Genomic DNA, 14,361 nt, shown 5'->3' with positions numbered 1-14,361 from the left:
CTTTGTGTCCTTCCTAAAATGAGGCTTTGGAATCCTACTGGAAGTCTCTGCATAGCATCCAACCTGCAGACAGCTCTCCCAGGTTAAATATTATTCACTCATTCACCTTTAGATAGGGTTTGATGCCATTCCTGTGCAACGATGAGCCTTAATGGAATTAGTAATGAAGGTTTGATAAGGAAACGAGGCCATCCATCAGCAGCAAGATTGATTTGTATATTTATTATTACCTTAACTCATAGAAAACACATTGAAATGCAAAAATCCCATTGTTCTGGAGAATTTGCTGTGGTTGTGCACTGGCAGAAATGCAGTAACTCAAGCCCTAGGAGGGACTGCAATCCACCTCTTGTCATCCCACAGCGTCCTCCTGTGGCTTAATGCAATTATCCTTTTAATTAGGCTGGAGAAATAATCCCTATGCCAGCAATCGCAGCACAAAGAACCCTAAAAGAAATAAAAATCCTAGAAAACCAAACCCATGTATTTTATCATGCCTTTCTCATCAGTATCTCACCTAAAAGAGCTGCAGGAAACACAGAAAGCCTGGAAAAGAAACCAATGGGATTTTATACCTGTTTATTAAGCATGTAAGTGGAGTCTGGACAGCAAAGCATCTGACAAACAGCATCCTCAAAGGTACCATTATGTCCATTTGTGCACTTTCATTTCAAGAACCATGGAAATCCCCATTTCTAATTATTTTTACCCTGAACCATGCGGCCTTTAAGTCATTCTAAGCGAGTTGCTCTTCTCTAGTTGTTACAGCTTTTTAATTAATTTGAAGAATTGCTAACCCTATCAGCAGCATGACCAGAGAGGATCTGCTGTTTGCTGACGGCCCTCTCCCAACAGGATTACTGCCCAAAAGACAGAGCACAGCCCTGGCAGGCTGAATTAAGGTACGAATGTTCCCATTTTTAATCCTCTTTTATAGAGGCAAAGGATTACTGTTACACTGGGTTGCTGCAAGGGAACATAATGGGAGCATTGCGAGGAGCACACGAGCGTGAGAGCAGTGGTTGGCAGACAGCACTGAGATGCTCACTTGGGTTTGGAGGCAACATAACAGCACATTTGGAGACAACGGAACAGATTTGGAAACAACACCAAGAGATCAACCTGTTGGCCTTGGCTGCTGCCCTGAGCACTCAGCCAACAGCATTGTTTGCCCTCACGTTGCCTTAGCTCAGTCATCTACCACGTGGTAAGGGCACAGGGTACAGCCCTAATTAAATTATCTGCACATATTACATAGCTCTGACCTACGATGGCAGGCCCGGCTACAAGGCTGGGTGGTTCTGTTGGTGACGTATTTTGCAGGGAGCTCATAGAATGGGTTGGGAAGGACCCCAGAAGCCACCATGTCATGGTCTGTCCTAAACCCAGGCTGAATTACACCTCTGAGATCACACTTGGTTTTGGATGGGACAGCCATTGGATCACAGGATATCCCAGTTGGAAGGGACCCATGAAGACCATCAAAGTCCACACAGCACCACCCAAACCCAATGTCTATCAGTGGCTCAGCAAGATGAGCACACCCTGCAATTACCTAACTACCTGCAAGCTGGATTTAAGTGCATTTTAAGTGCATTTGGGACCAACAAAGAGCTCGTGAACCTGGCCACCATCCTCCTCGAGGCACATCACTTACTATGCAGCTGTCTTCCATGCAAGCTAAACACTCAAAACTAAATCTGTTAAAAGATGAAACATTTATTACGCGTTTATAACAAGCATGCCTACATAGAAAACGGGGCTGCTCACGCTCTGAACAAACACGGGAGCTGATGGAGGTTTAAAGAGCTGCTGCAACACACAACCATTTACTTTGTGCATGGGAAACAGAACGCAACACTTTATTTGCTGCCGCATTTTGTGTTTTGGAGGTCTTTGACATTTCCTCACTGCCACCTCCATTCACGTATGCTTCTCATTATCAGAGTTTAAGCATTACAGCCATCATAAGAACACACAGCATTTGCTTCTTGGGCAAGAGACCCACCCTGAATGCTTTACCTTTCACTCAAAAATATGGTGCAGAAATAATGAGCCAGAAAAACAACAACTTGCCACCCTAAGCAACTATGAGAAGTGATTCACATCAGACAGGACTTCCTAGGGAGAAAGAGAGCAGCGCTACCTCAACTCCTCTCCCCTCTATAGGGAAAACTAAAGAGTTAAAGGACCTTTTTGGGGCCTAAACAGCAGGAGACTCCAACAGCTGAAGCCAAAAATAAGCTCGTGGGGATAAGAATTAATTGACACAACACCGAGGATGTCGCAATGTAAATAAAGCGCGGAGGAAGTATTTTTGACCCAGACATGGGGGAAGTTTCCCGAGCTGTGGAGTCATCTCCGTTTGATGACTTTAATTAGAGGGTTACGTCATGAACAGTGGGTGGGAACCGGTTTCTTTCTGATTGCATGACTTGTCATAGAATCATGGAATGGAGTAGGTTGGAGGGGATCTCAAAGACCACCCAGTCCCAACATCTAACCTAAATCCTTCCCCTCTTTTAGTTTACAACCATCAGAAATCTCAATGTTATCAGACCCTCAAGGAGGCAGAAAACCATCAACACCAACCAAAATAACGTAGGTGAGGAAGCCCAGCACAGCAATGTGCTCCATGCACAACAACATGCCCCATTACCCACAAAACAGGACAAAAAGGTGAGAAACAACAACCGCAAAATAATGCTGGGCTCTTCAATTCTATAGAACCCAGGATCAGATGGGATATACCTGCAACACAAAGCGCTGCACAAGTCTCTGAACATCTACATCGTACAGGAATGAAAAACTATGGCATTTCATTGACGTCAACACGTCAGCAAGATGGATGTCTGCTGCCCTTCACTAGATACAGCTTCCAGCTCTCCAATGTCTTATCCATCAATAGCACAGACTCCTTTGGAGCTCAACAGGTGACTCATCCATAACCAAAAACCCAACCAGCCTCTGCCAGATGGGAGGATCCAAGAAGAAAAGGTTGGGCTGGAGGAGGTCAATAGGGTTGGGATGGCGGAGGCCAACAGACCTACCTTCAACAGCAGGGACACGAGCAACCACCAAACTGGATGAGGGATGAGTAGTTTTAAACCACAAGGGGACAGATTACCTTTAAATACAAGTAAGATGTGCCCCAGTGCAGAGCCCATGTGCCACCCAGCCCCATCACCCAGGGGTCCTCAGTGGGCTGCACCCCCCTGGTATGGCAGCTGAAATCCCAAAGAGGGAACTTTTATCCTCAGCTGGCTGTAGCTGCTCCTGATTTTAGACAAGCACCTTTAGCAAGAGGCTATTCACCAAACAGCTAACGAAGTTCATTAGAGAGCCAGGAGAGTCACAAAGCCTCTGCTCCAAGTGCCATTTTTTTCTACTACAGTTACAACTCACAGAGCAAAGCAGGCGAGATCCTCACCACGTGCCAAGAGTTATTTAAGAAGACCAAGGAACGTATTACAAAAATCTTTTATTAAAGAACTCCATCACTGGATAATCACTGGTACAAAAAATAAAGTTAACGATACATTCTTCCTCTGGACTTCCTTCAGGAACGGCAGCAGAAGTCCAAAGTTGAATTTTAAAGCAATGAAAACCAACAGGAGCTAATTTCTATTGACAGCACACGGCATTATGCATGAAGATCTATTAAATTTTCATGGTAGAAGGGATGCAAGGACATCCTACAGAGGCACTGCACCCCAGCTTCCTTCCTAGAAGTTATTTTCTGGGCTGCTTTCCAGAGCATAAAAGGATACAGCAAATAAATAAAATAATAAATAAATATATAAAAAAGAACCCAAAACCACCAGGGAGGCTGAATGGAATCTCTCAGGGCCCCCAACCTGTGATCCTGTGGCCATTCGTGCTTCATTTCTGTTACGAAGCTCAAAACCTCCAGGTTTGTGCCTGCCAGGAGCCGAGCAGGTTGTGATAAATCTAACAAAGACGATCCAGGTTTGTGAGCATTGGAAAAACAAAAAGCAAATTCCAAGACTTTTGGTAGCCCTCACACCTAAAATACCTAACATTAAAAGCTGACATCTGCGCAGCTGAGCAGTCACAGGGATTCATAAGGCCACTAATTAAAGCCTAATTACTACCAAGCATAAAAGCATTGTGTGGCAGGAGTTACAATGTAGCCTTTGCTCATCATCCTCTATGAGGTTTATGCCATGCATTTTCCCAATGCCACACACGCCATTGGATTTATGGCAGTGAGAGCCCATTCATCACTAAGGCTGCACCTAAATAATGAGAGAGCTCTAAAAAGTGTGACATAAAGCTCCATTGGAGTAAAAACATGGAGAAAATGATGTATTAGATGACGTAACTCTACATTATAGCACTTAGCCATAATGAACGATACCAAAACCCCAAAGAAAGTCAACGTGATCAAAACCCGCGATAGATGAGACCCCAAAGAAAGTCAATGCGATCTTCATCCACGATGGGCAGGACCAAAACCCCAAAGAAAGTCAACGTGATCCAAATCCATGATGGATGAGACCAAAACCCCAAAGAAAGTCAACATGATCCTCATCCACGATGGGCAGGACCAAAACCCCAAATAAAGTCAACGTGATTCAAATCCATGATGGATGAGACCAAAACCCCAGAGAAAGTCAACATGATCCTCATCCATGGTGGAGGGGCCCAAAACCTCCCAAAAAGTCAATGTGATTCAAATCCATGATGGATGAGACCAAAACTCCAAAGTCAACATGATCCTCATCCATGGTGGAGGGGACCAAAACCCCCCAAAAAGTCAACATGATCCAAATACGTGATGAACGAGGTCAAAAACCCAAGAAAAGTCCACATGATCCTCATCCATAATAGACAAGAACAAAACTCAAAGAAAGTCAACACGATCCCCAGCCATTCTGGACAAGACCAAAATCCCAATGAAAGTCAATGTGATTACCAGCCATGATGGAAAAAGACCAAAACTCCAATGTAAATCAATGTGATTCAAAGCAGCCAGTCAGACACTTCCTCTTTCCCCACCAATGCTCAACCACAGACATTAACAAATAGAAAACAGAATGATTTCTCGTCCATCTCCTCGCTATTAAGGCATGAGAAGAACCCCACAACTCTTAAGGATGAGTTAAAATGCTGCAGGTGACCCAACGGCCAAGGCAACACCAAAGCATAAACGCATCAAACTGGATGAAAAACGACACAAATCACCAGCGAGGCCAGAACCTCAAAGGCAGAACCACACCATGCCAAAAGGACTCTAATTCTGGGAATAGCTCTAGGAGGGGAGAGCAGAGGATCCAAGTCTTGAAGATACACATAGGAAACATTTCTTCGTGTTATAAGGATTAGTGGTAGATGCAAAAGAGCTCTTCCTGTGCACGTTTAAAGTGGGGACTTTGTGCTACGTGATGGTTCCCAATCCCAAATGGCTCATGAAGCAGTGGGAGCCCCGTGGCCACAATGAAGCCCAATAAGGGGGGGAGGAGGAATAAAGGGAAGAGGTAAAAAAAGGAGGGGGGAACTAAAAAGGAGGGAAAAAGAGGGGAAAGTAAGAAAAGAAGGAAAAAAAGAGGAAGAAAAATTGAGAAAAATAAAAAAATAAAATTAAATTTAAAAGGGGGAGGAGGAAATAGGGGGGGAAAGGGAAAAATTAAATGGGGGAAAAGTAAAAATAATGATTGTAATAATGGGAAGTAAAAAACTTAACAGGAAGGAAAAGGGGGAAAACCTGAAAGGAAGAAACATTAAAAAGGGGCTAAAAGAAAAAAAATAAGGGTGGAAAAAAAATAAAGAGGGAGAAAATTAAAAGGGGAGGATGAAAAATATATATGTATTAGAAGGGGAAAAATAAAGAGGAAATGAAAAAAAGGGGGAAATCTTAAAAATGGGAGGGAAAAAAAATAACAAGGAGGATTTAAAAATAAAAGCAAAAAAAAATGTTAAGGAGAAAAAAATGAAGGAAAAATGAAAAATAAAAAGTGATAAGGGGGAAAATAGAAAAATAAATTAAGGGGAAAATTAAAGAGGGAAAAATAGGGGAAAATAAAAACTGAAAGGGGGGGGGAGGAAAAGTAAAAAGGGGGAAGGTGAAAAAATGTTTTAAAAAAAGGAAAATTAAAAAAAAAAAGTAAAATGTGATAAAATAAAAAGGGAAATAAGATAAAAAGGGGAAAAACGGAAGAAAAGGGGAAAAAATAGATAAAAAGGGGAAAAATAAAGAAAAAAATATAAGGGGGGGATAGAAAAGGAGGAGGTGGGGAAATTAAAAAAGAAAATAATAATATAAAATAAAAAGGAGTGAAAATAAAGAGGAAACAACCCGGGGCTGGAAAGTCAGAACCACAGAAGGGCCGGAATAGAAACAAGCGGCGTCGGGGCGCACAAAATGGCAGAGGGGTCCCCGCTGTCCCCTCCGCTCCTCCCGCGCTCGGCCCGGCGCTGCCCCGCGTGTGCGGGCCCGGCCCGATCCCTACCTCCTTCCTTCCCTCCCTCCCCACCCTTTAAAGCCTCGTGGGTTCCGCGAGGCCCTTCCCGACCCCCCCGCGGTTCCCCCGATCCCCTCCCGGGGCGGCGCGGCCCAGCGCGGGGCGGCGGGGCCGGGGGTGCTGGCGGCCGGCGGGGGCCCCCGCGTTGCTGCGGCTGCGCCGGGGCTGGAGGAGCTGGAGATTGCGCGGTAGGACACTCACCTCAGAGCGGCTGCGCTGCGGCGGGCCTGCGCCGTGAGGCCTCCGGCGGGCGGCGGCCGGGGAGAGCGAGAGGAGAAGGGGGAAAGCGGCGCGGCCCGGGCGGAGCCGCCGCAATGGCGGAGGGGAGAGGCGGGGAGCGGCGAGCGGAGAGCGGCGGCGGCGGGAGGAGGCCGGGGGGGAGAGGGAGAGAAGGGGGGGGTGGGGGGGGGAGGAGGACGTATGGCGTCATAGCGCGGCGCCGCCGCCATGATGGGGAGGGAGAGGGCCGCGCCGCGGGCGCCATCTTGGGGAGGGCAAGGTGGGGGTAATGGGGAGAGAGGAGGCGCCGTTTTGGGGAGGGGGCGGCGGCGGCGCCATCTTGGGGAGGGCTGAGGGGGGTGATGGGAGAAGTGAAGAGCGGGAGGCGCCATCTTGGCGCTGTGCTCTGAAGGGGAAGGCGCCATCTTGGGGAGGTCACGGCAGCGCTCCCCGTCGCCTCACAGTCCCTCAGTGCCTCCTATTATTTGTTTGTTTGTTTTCCTGTGAAAAATAAACGTTTTGGATCATCGCCCCGGAGACGTTTTAATCGCTTCATACAGCGCACAGCGGGTGTTGGGGTGGGGGCTGAACTGCCTTGCTGAGGGGTTTGTGAATGGGGGGGATATCTGAGGGCTTCCAGAGGTAACCTGAAGTGTGAGGGAGGGGGATTGGAGATGAGGTGAGGGATAAAAGAATAAAAGTGGGGCTAATTGTGATTATTGGGAGGGGTTTTAAGGAGGGATTTCAGAACGAAGCTGTCGTTTTCCTCACAGCTGAAGGATGGGTGCGAGGAAGGGGGAGAGGCTGAAAAACAGGGGAAGGAGGCAAAGGAAATAACGAAAATAGGGATAAAGCTGCTTCATAGGAGGGGTTTTAAGAAAGGATCGCTTAAATGCAATGGAGACATCAAGTGTGAAGTGTTCTCCTTGTATCTAAAGGATGTTGTGGATGGGTGCTTCTAATGGGGGGTGAATTTGAAATATAGAGGGGAAAAAAAGGAGGTGAGGAAATAATAAAAACGGGTATAAATACATTTTACAGGAGGGATTTTAAGAAAGGATCACTTACACGCAATGAAGATAGTATGAGGTCTAAAGAATGGTGAGGATGTATGCTTCCAATGGGAAGTATAAAGGGAGGTGGATTTGAAACACAGGGGAAAAAAAAGTAAATTAAAAACAAGGCTAATTCTGATTAATAGAGGGGATTTTAAGAAGGGATTTCGGACTGAAGCTGTCAGGTTTGAGATGTTTTCTTCATGGCTAAAGGATGGGTGTGAGGAGGGAGGTTAACAGGAGCTTGTTTGCAGCTGGAAAACAGAAATATTTTCATGAATATTCCTTAAAGTGTGTGTTAGTCACTCTGCTGGAGATCTGCCGGGTGAAATATTCAGTCAACTTTAATCAGTATTATTTTTGTTGGCATAAATTGTATGTATATATATATATATATATATAATATGTATTCTTTATTTTTTACATTTCAGGGCATCGGGATACCATCTGTGCCCAGTAGAAACCTCTTCCATGGGTATGTCAGAGTTACACAAACGTTGTTGTTATCCTCATATCCACTCCTGGTGGGTTACAGCTTCCCTTATCATCGTAGAAGCGTTCAGGTTGGAAAAGACATCACCAAATGCAACCCCAGCTCATCCCCGCCATGCCTTCTGGATCACATCTCTTAGTGCTACATCTCCATGTTTCTGAACACCTCCAGGGACAGTGATCCCACTGGGTACCCATTCCAGTGCCTGACCACTCTATGAGAAGACATTTTGCCTAATACTCTGTGAAATGGGAGCCATCTTAACATGCTGACAATAAAGCTGTAAATGGCCTCCTAGGGCAGGCGGATGTGACCACACTGCATCCATCTGAAGATGGAAGAAGATGGGAAGTGTGGTAAGAAGAACCGCAGAGCCAGCCGAGTCAATTGGCCGTGCGTGTCAGGTCAGCTCAGGATCGAATGTCTGCTGTGCAGAGTCACACTTCATTTCTTGCCTCTGCATTTCTTCGGGAGCTTTGCAGCCACATCCAGACTCTCACAGCATGTTGTGAGGGGAAAAAAAAAGCAAACAACACCTCTTGGTTTTTTTTGCATGAATGTCATCTTAGCCCATAGACTCGGGGACTCTTGAGTTTGAGCAGCTCTGGGTTTCTGCTGTTGTTTTTCTGTGAGTGTGGATCTGGGCCAAATGGTGACTTACGCCAGTTGCTGTGATGTGAGAGTGACCTGGTGGGGCTTGCTGCTCCTGGAAGCAGGGTCAAGGTTTACCGGCACATTCAGACATGTGGAGGCAGCTGATGTGGACTAATAGTCGTGGAATTCCCTTGTGCTAATCAGCAGCTTTGGAACAGGGCCACGAGCACAAAGCATTGGGTCTGTGCCACCCGAGCGACACGGTATAACCCGACAGAACCTCCACAAGATGGAGGTCGCTTTCTGGTACATGACAGAGAGGCAGACTCACATGAGCCACCAAGACATTTTCATAGTGATTGGATGTGATAGCACTGCAGTAGCTTCAGGAGGCTCCGGAGTCTCCCACAGTGGAGGTTTTAAAGCCAGTTTAGACAAATAACTGCTCAGGAATGCTGCAGGTAGAGTTGCTTGTGCCTCAGGGATGGCTGACACAAGGTCCCATCCAACTGCATATTTCAGCTGCCTGTCACTAATTGGTTTGGAATAGGCAGATGAAGCCAGGAGCTGTTGAAAGCGCCTGTTTACAAGAATACGGCTTGGGCTGGGCCTAACACGTGCCCCTTTTTTTTTTCCCACCCCTCTCAAAGAGTTTTTATCTGAAGGCTGCAGATGGGACCCAACCCTCTCAATGGGGAAGGATATTCATTTGGAATGCAACAGACCCGTCCTCAAGAGGCAGAATATCCCAGAGGAAACAAACTTAACTCTTTTTACAGAATCGAATGTCAGTGCATTTCCCCAGGTTCTCATTGCTACCTTTGTTTCATAGACTCACGCTCCTATAGGAAAAGAGGTGCCAAAAAGCCAACTGTGAGCCCAAACGGATGTTTTGCCAACAGAAGGGTAGGGAACACAGCTAGCACACCTGTGGGAGCCCCAGGGTTGCTTAGGACATGACAAATCCAGCATCCAGGAGCAGGATGGGGAGGAGATTAACTGGTAAACAATGCATGGTGGAAAAGGTGAGTTCTGGTGACAGAGTGGGTCCAGAAGAGCTCAGATGTCCACATCTTTGGCCTGGAAAAGAGAGAATGTAGAAGGGATAACGCGCCAGAGTAGCCAATGCATAAATACAAACCAAATAGCAGCCTCCAGTAATGGAGAGTGTGGCTGTGGGAGTGCAGCCGTGTCACAATCAGAAGGTTTGCAAGTACCAAACTGCAGCAGATCTTACAGCCAAAATAGTTACTGGAGAGACAGAGACGCTAAAGAAGGAAGAAATGCTTTAGGAACTCTGTTGGCAGGAAGGCTTTTCTCTCCATCCCCACATTCTGCCCTTAGCTTATTACATCGAGGAAGGCTTTTTTTCTTAATCCCTTCTTAGAACAGGAGTAACCTGCTTGTAACTCAGTCGTGGGACAGAGCAGCAGTGCTGCAGTGAGCTTGGGAGCCCAGCCCCGTGGTGGCAGCTCATTCTGTTCTCCTAATGCTGACTGTGGCACGTGGTGCTTCCGAATAACATGCTGCCTTTAGTACAGGTCTGCGAATCTGCTCTTTGTAAGATGCTTCCTCATGTCCCATCTGCCTTTCTTAGGTTAATTGTTTCCCCGAGCAGTCACTGAAGACTGATGGCACAAAGGTTGGATTTGCTTTTCTTCATTACTCAAGGCAGTTTTGCCTAAGCTACACAACAGGGAAGGTGATTTCCCCTTGGCCGAGCTAGCTGTCTGCACACAATTACACTTCTCTATTATTAGTGAGAGTGAGCTGGGCTGAGTTTACAACTGTGCAGGAGAGATAAGCTCAAGACAACTGTGCTTCCTCTCCAAGGGGCTGTCAAGCTGCGTTCAGCTCTGCATCTGAGACACCACCGTCCTGAAATGGAGAGGAATTCTTGTCTTCTGAACGGGGATGCCCAAAAGGAACAGGCTGGGTGTGTTTCTTTTAATGGAAGATTAGACAGAGAATCTCTCATGTGATTTTACCCTCTTCACCCAAGACACAGGAGTTTCCGAGCTTTCTGATACCCGTTTTTATGTCAGCACAATCGCATCCTGAACTCCTCTTACTGAATGAACTAAAGAATCTATACAACTAATCCAAGCATAGATGCAGATGCGCAGATTTATGGGAGATTAATGTCACGAGTCTCTGTTTTATGGATCTCCCATTCAGCAACACGGCATTCAGATGAGCTGGGCACCATGGAAAGCTCGGTAGTTATTATTGTATTAAGGCAGGGCCTCGTGCTTGTAAAGCTGCAACGTGCCCCAAAAGAAGATGTCTGCTTGAGCGTTGTTTAACCCGAAGAACAGAAGCACAGGGTGAGATGACACAAAATAAAGACCACAAGAGGAGGAAATACTATCAACAATATTAAAAGAAATTGTGATCTCATCATTTCATAAGTAATTTCATTTTCTTCCATTCCTGCATGTCACACCAGAAGCTTCAAACCAACCATGCCTCTCTTTATCAATCCCTCTTATGAAGCGAGGATGAGAAACTACCAGAATCCTCTAAAGCAAATGACACAGAAAAGGAATTCTCTCCATAGGTAAACATTTTGGCTTTCTTCACATAATCCAGTTACCCTGGTTGTCTTGCTAGCATTAAGGAGAGGCTTCTTTTCAGCTCACAAGACCATTTATCCTATTGCTTGTTCTTTCAGCTATTATAAATATTCTAACATTCAACAGTAATTACAGATGAACTGTTAAAGCACTCGGTCCAAGCATTTCCATTCCAAGCGTTGCTCCATACACAACATACAGTCATGGTCATCCCAAGGAAGACACTAAGCTACACTAAGCTTTTTCCTCATTTTTCCTAAACATTTCTCTTTTTTAGTGCCGATTACAACAAGAAGACGGTTTGGACTCACTGAATACCTCCAGAAAACCACCAATAACTGGATAGCACACTAGGATGCAACAAGAACACCCCAGCGTCTAGAATGGAAAGCTTCAATACCTGCAAGCGTTGAGGCACCCAGACAGCACATCCGAGAGAGCAACCATTGCTGTGAGTGCTCAGTTTTTGGTCCTTCCCATCTTTTGTACTAAACAAAAGGGAGAAGAAGCTCACGTCTTTTTTTAACATAAGCAGGAAGTGAGAAGCTGAGAACAAAATATATATTAAAGTTGGATGGCATTTGTTTATTCCTGTGAAACATCTGAAATGGCTGGAGGGAACCAAGACAGCGGGAATGAGCAAATGAGACAGGAGTTAACCCACCAAAACCTCAGTTTTATTCACTCCCGTGGGCACTATTCAGTGCCAACATCTAATGTGCATCTTGGATAAAAGTTTTCCTTTAAATATCTGCCATAGTTACTTCATTTTGGAGATAGCATTTATGACCACAAAAGTCCTCAGCTGTCCCTCTCTGAACTTGGGAAATAACATCCAGGGAGTTTCCTAAAGTGAAAAATGAGACAAAAGTGTATGTGCTGCTTCTCAGGCCTTTCTTAAGTACCATAAAGATCTGCAGTGCTTTTCTTCATGTGAAAATAACACATTAGGAGATACCAGGCAACACAGAGACGTTGGCTGAAGGATGTTCCAATACCAAGTGTGGTGAATAATGGCTGTTAACGCAGGAGTTAAACAAAAAGATATCACTCTCATAACAAGTCTTTTGACTCTCCCCCTGTACACAACCCACAAACATGTACGTCAGCATCCGGTGTATTTTTAACAGCCTGGTTTTGGTACAGAACTTCCTACACAAAAGGGACACCCCATGTACACCAGCAGCACACTCTGCATGGCTGTTAAGTAGCAGCGAGACAAAGGATTACCCTCCTACCAGGAAATGTAAGAGACAATGCACAAAACACTGTGAAATTCCCTTGCAAAGGGAGGTAAATTAAAGAGTCTTGATCTTCCAGTTCCCTCTCAAAAGATTCTTCGGGGATTTGAGCAGAATCGGCTTCATTCATCATAAACTCAGCTTATAAAGTCTGCACGCCAGCAGGAAGAAGAGCTATTCAAGTAGAGAATCAACCCGTTTTTAAATCCAAACTGTTATTTCAAGGTGTCTGCTGGTCTTCATTAACCGCAGGGCATCCTGAATTACATGCAGAACTGAGATGGATGAGGGTGTGGGAGAGGGACAAAAGGGGAAAAAAAAAGTGTTTAATTTTGCAGTTTGGGATGGCTGGAAGGGCTTTCTCATCTGCTATCAAAGATCTGAATAGCACCTTCTCAGACGCTCTTGAAAGCAGAGCTTTCATCCTTTGCACTTCACTGGTCACCATCTGGTACGCATCATACAAAAGCAGATTTTTTTTTGTTGCTTTTAAAGAGAAAACAACTAATGATATTTCACTACTCGTTCCAGTCAGTTTTGCACACTAAAACTTGAAACTGTTGTAGCTGTAGCTGTTGTAGCTGTAGCTGTTGTAGCTGTAGCTGTTGTAGCTGTAGCTGTTGTAGCAGTCTACCACAGATGTAAGAAGGGCTTTGCTTCCCTGCAGCAGTCGTATCAGATCAGCCCACTTGTCTGTCCTGAGCAGCATACTGTCTGCCTGCTGGCTGCATAACAGCTTCAGAGGAAACTGCACGTGATGCTGCAAGAGGTGGTTGCAGAGAAAGTTGCCCAGAAGGAAATTATTTCCCTAAATACGTGCTCTGCATCCAATTGTTCTTATGGCAGGAGATGGTGTTGCTCTTCAGCTTTTCCTCCTGCAAACTGGCCCTTGACCAGAAGCAGAGACATGCTAACAGTGGGGAACTGCCCCGTGATACCAAGTAGTTCCTACCTTGGTGCTTGGAAACATCTGTCCCTTAATGCTCTGTGCAACAAGTATATCACACAAAAAGGGAATGCTTCACTTTTTAACAACCAGCACAAGATGCTAAATATAGAGAGCAAACTGGTCCTCTCTTGCTTTGGAACATTACCAAGAGGAAATAGTTGCAAATATACGCTGTGACCAGAGACTTCCTGGTGGGTGATGGGGAAGCAAGACTTTAGATAAGTGCTGAAGAGGACTCATCTATGATGAGTGGCAGTGCAAAGCGGTACTGCAAACCACATCCCTGATACAGCAATACATGCCAACTGCAGGCTAATCAGCAAGGAAACAGGATCCCCGCCACGATTCTCTTGGCATGTAGATGAAAAATTCAGTAAAGCACTGCAGTAGCCCATGTAATCTACACAACAGTAGTTGGCCTGCAACCAATGCCACAAAACCACAGTTTTATCAAGTTAAGATCTCTTCATAATAGCATAAAGAAATAGCATAAAGCTGTACAGGTGTTTATCAGTCCTGCTGTAATTGGCAGATCTGCTGCCTGTAATACAAAGCTACCTGGAAGTCAGAAAGGTGCAGCACCTCCACATGCAGTTAACTCAATCAGAAATGGCCTCAAGGGGAATGGCTCCAAGCTGGCTCACTGCTCAGCTGCAGATGTTCAGCCCTGAGAAACCTGTGCACATCACACTGCTGCTTGGCGTAGGGAGCGGCCTTGCACACTCGTGTTTGCTCAGATATCTGAGAAA

The 14,361-nt window shown here is 45.6% G+C and overlaps 1 protein-coding gene and 1 long non-coding RNA gene across 2 annotated transcripts in view; one reads left to right on the top strand and one right to left on the bottom strand.

Moving 5' to 3' along the window:
- Positions 1 to 6,836, bottom strand: part of NRF1 (nuclear respiratory factor 1) — a 47,138-nt gene extending 40,302 nt beyond the window's left edge. Inside the window, exon 1 of the mRNA XM_072326805.1 lies at positions 6,687 to 6,836. The gene's annotated coding sequence lies outside the window, so the exon portion shown is untranslated. The remainder of the gene's footprint in view (positions 1 to 6,686) is intronic.
- Positions 6,542 to 11,927, top strand: LOC140247299 (uncharacterized). Its single transcript, XR_011902633.1, has 3 exons — positions 6,542 to 6,673; positions 8,191 to 8,234; positions 11,700 to 11,927. It is a non-coding gene; the product is annotated as an uncharacterized lncRNA (long non-coding RNA).
- The last annotated feature ends 2,434 nt before the right edge of the window (positions 11,928 to 14,361 follow it).

This window comes from Excalfactoria chinensis, chromosome 1, assembly GCF_039878825.1.
Source record: "Excalfactoria chinensis isolate bCotChi1 chromosome 1, bCotChi1.hap2, whole genome shotgun sequence".
NCBI lineage: Eukaryota > Metazoa > Chordata > Aves > Galliformes > Phasianidae > Excalfactoria > Excalfactoria chinensis.
This window is presented reverse-complemented; position numbering and strand designations above follow the sequence as displayed.